The sequence below is a fragment of the Polypterus senegalus genome, chromosome 14, assembly GCF_016835505.1.
Source record: "Polypterus senegalus isolate Bchr_013 chromosome 14, ASM1683550v1, whole genome shotgun sequence".
Classification (NCBI taxonomy): domain Eukaryota; kingdom Metazoa; phylum Chordata; class Cladistia; order Polypteriformes; family Polypteridae; genus Polypterus; species Polypterus senegalus.
Window position 1 is genome coordinate 126102324 of NC_053167.1, and position 3873 is coordinate 126106196.

At 41.7% G+C, this 3873-nt stretch overlaps 1 protein-coding gene across 2 annotated transcripts in view; it reads left to right on the forward strand.

Annotated features, from left to right (window-relative positions):
- Positions 1 to 2953: 2953 nt before the first annotated feature.
- Positions 2954 to 3873, forward strand: part of uap1 (UDP-N-acetylglucosamine pyrophosphorylase 1) — a 118499-nt gene continuing 117579 nt past the window's right edge. The window contains exon 1 of one of the 2 annotated variants that reach the window (XM_039734771.1): positions 2954 to 3160. The gene's annotated coding sequence lies outside the window, so the exon portion shown is untranslated. The remainder of the gene's footprint in view (positions 3161 to 3873) is intronic. The other variant, XM_039734769.1, reaches the window with a different exon arrangement.

Here is a 3873-nt window from a genome sequence, read left to right on the forward strand (position 1 = left end):
TTTGTGTTTACTTGTGTTATATTTGACTAATGGTTAAATGTGTTTGATGATCAGAAACATTTTGTGTGACAAACATGCAAAAGAAAAAGAAATCAGGAAGGGGGCAAATAGTTTTTCACACCACTGTATGTTAGGTAGATTGCCCAGAGGGGACTGGGCGGTCTCTTGGTCTGGAACCCCTACAGATTTTATTTTTTTCTCCAGCCTTTGGAGTTTTTTTGTTTTTCTGTCCACCCTGGCCATCGGACCTTACTCTTATTCTATGTTAATTAATGTTGACTTATGTTTATTTTTTATTGTGTCTTCTATTTCTCTATTCATTTTGTAAAGCACTTTGAGCTACATTTTTTTGTATGAATATGTGCTATATAAATAAATGTTGATTGATTGATTGACATGTGTATTACATTGTCCTTTTTTTATATTTCTGTACTGTTTGCCAGTTATAAATATTGTCCAAGTCTTTTGAATTGTTTTTGCTGCCTCCTCAGTATCTGCCATTCCACTGATTTTCACAAGTTTACTAACTGTACAGGACTCAATGCCATTAAATCAGAAAACGTAGACCCCTGAGGGACTCCACTGATGACCTCATCCCATTCTCCTCTAATGTGCACTCTTTGTCTTCTGCCAGTTAATCAACTTGAGATCCAGTTTGGTAGGTTTCCTCTGATGCTAATAGCTTCTAATTATTTCAAATGCTTTGCCCTTGCCAATTACTACAGTAGCCTCCTAAAATAAATTTAAAAGATTGGTTGGGTAAGATCTCCTCTCATAAACAACATTTTTAATGTATCATTTTTATATGTTATACAAGTAAGACTTATTGGTTTTTAATTACCAGGATCCATTCTTGAAGATTGGAGTCGCATTTGCTACTTTCCACTTCTCAGATACTTCTGCATTCAGAAATACTGTAGTTGATTAGATATGCCCAGTTCTGGTCAAAACCCATTTGGAGCCCAAGGTGGGGGCACAGGGACAGCACCTCTCTTTGTCCATAGAGGTAGATCAGTATGAGACTTTGACGACTGTAACAAAGGAAGACTGTATATCTGTGAGGAGTTCAGGACATGTTGTGATCACCCCAGAGTGTCAGAACACTGCTAAAAGGATTCAGAGTATGCCACACAGCAGCTCAGAAAGGAATTATGTCTGATTTATTTGAGGATATACAGGTATAAAGAAGCATACATGTATTTGAATAGGTATGTATGTGGTTTCTGGTCATCAAACACACACTTTCTTATTGATTTAGGATACTGTGGGCTCTTAGTTATTACAAATTACTACTTCTTTATGTGGAAATGACTAGTACATACATCTCCTTCAATATACATCCCTTAATATTATGTGCTCTCGTGCAAGCTGTGATGTGAACCCTGAAATGTGAGATGTGAAACCTGATTGGCACTGGTGCTCTAACAACGATCTTGTCTCCCTTAGTGTCCAGAGCGCACATGACCCTTCAGCTACATAACTGGTGCCCCTCCACGTACATAATGCAGAATTTATGGGGCGTGCTCCCCTTAACCTTCATAAATGGCACTCCTAATGGATTGACCAGCTGTAAACACCATTCCTAATTTTCGGTGAGGGCATCCCCTGCCCCAGCAAGATGCTGTCCATGTTCCCCATACCAAAATATTCAGTACAATTTCAGTACAACTAATAAATTCTCATTAAGTCCAGGGGACATCCATCCATTCATTTTCCAACCCGTTGAATCCGAACACAGGGTCAGGGGGGTCTGTTGGGGGTCGTTGAATCCGAACACAGGGCACAAGGCAGGAACCAATCCTGGGCAGGGTGCCAACCCACCACAGGACACACACAACCACACACCAAGCACATACTTGGGACAATTTAGAATCACCAATCCACCTAACCTCCTGCATGTGTATGGACTGTGGGAGGAAACCCACACAGACACGGGGAGAACATGCAAGCTCCACGCAGGGAGGACCCGGGAGGCAAACCCGGGTCTCCTAACTGCGAGGCAGCAGTGCTACCACTGCGCCACTGTGCCGCCCTCAGTCCAGGGGACTAGGTTTAAAGCACATCTTACTGTTCAATGTTAAAACTCGTACATTTACAAATCTATAAATTCTGACATAGCTTTAAATGTTTTACTCTGTTTTATTATTTGTCAAATAACAGAGAATGGTAAAAGGCTATATTCTGCCTCAGATACACTAGTGTATTTATTATTAAATAACAAGTTGATTAATCTCAACCCCTAAAACATCAGAATGACAATAATAATGGTGATGAAAACACTAAAAATCAAAACACTAAATTACCTCTATATATAAATACTTCATCCATTCCAATTAAAAAAATAGCAAACCTAGTTTTGTAATTTCTGGATTGACACTGACACATAGAAATTGGAAATAGCAGCTTGCTTAACTAAGGTCGGAAAAGAAGCCACAGGGGACTCCAGGAACTGAATTTAAAAACCACTGAAATAAACTTTTAAGGATTACTTTACCGTCAGCCTGGGCGCGTTATGAAATTACATCAGCGCATTCATCAGGCCCATCTGTCTATAGGAAAAGTGTGAGTGTGAAATTAAGATTACTGAACTGACGACATCTGTAATGGGCGTCAACCCCATAAAATGCAAATGATTAACGAGCGTGGAAGACAGAACGCTGCGTCTCCAGTCCTCCCCACTCACACGCAGTCTTGCGATTTCGCGCGCAAAATTCTGCGCAGCTCTTGAAGATGATTGGCCAAATCTATTTCTTTTAGCCAATCGTATCAGAAAGCTGCACAGACTTCCGCTTAACGACCAAACGCTCACCGTTTCCCAGGCGCCGATTATGCTTCGAGTGGGCGGTACCCAACGATAGTGCCACGTCGATGTGACGAGAGAGAGAGGTAACTGCGAGGGGGGTGGATTACAGGGTGGCGAGAACAGGGAGGGCAGAGCTCGAGGGGCGGGGAGTCGATAAGAAGAGGATACAAGGAAAAAGAAAGGATTTGGAGAGAATTGCACTTGTATCAGGCAGTCTGTACTGCTCGTTGGTAGCTGGAGCCGACTAGAGCAGCATCGGTGGTGACAGCTTGGCCTGCGGTGCTCGAGGCACGTTAGCGTGGATATCAGCTTAACTCTACTTTGCAACTCCGCTTTTTCAAACGGATCATACTCCAGGTAAGCTTTCGATTATTTAAATGAAAGACTCATAAATACGCAGGCCAACACATTACATGGGGAGGGTGTGTGTGTGTGTGTGTGATGCTAGTCCGAGGGATGGATTCTGGGAGTGATGTTCCGCTGTTCAACGTGTTCTCCTCCGTGCTCGTGGTACTGTATTGGAAACATCCAAAAGCTCCGCTAGCCCTCTAGAATCAGACCACGTTACAAGTTCACGGCGACTGATTTCTTATTGTGTTACTTATTCTGTGTTATTAGTCGCGATCACATAATTGCTAAATGATTCTGAAACCGAAAAAAGTAGTGGTGGAAACGGAATCAGTTATTCAAAGAGCTGGGGCACAACGAAACACCGCTCGAATCATGCCGAGTTCATGACTATGAGTCTGATTATTTTCGAATAGTACTCTTCTTCCTTATATCCGATGAAATATAATTTACTGTATAGATGCCGAAATAAACATATTTTTCCTTCTCTTGAAACTCCACATCCGGCAATTCCATCTTATGCAGCTTCTTTCACAGGGAACGTCTCTAACAAAATGACAAGTCAGTTTCATTGAATTGATAACCCTTCACAATTCCTTTACAGCATTGACAGTGATTATGAGTAATTATCTTTTGAATCTCTGACGGTAGTGTGCCATCTTCAGCCATTCTTTACCTACCCATCCACCCAGTTTTGTGCCCATTTTGTCAATAACGGGTAG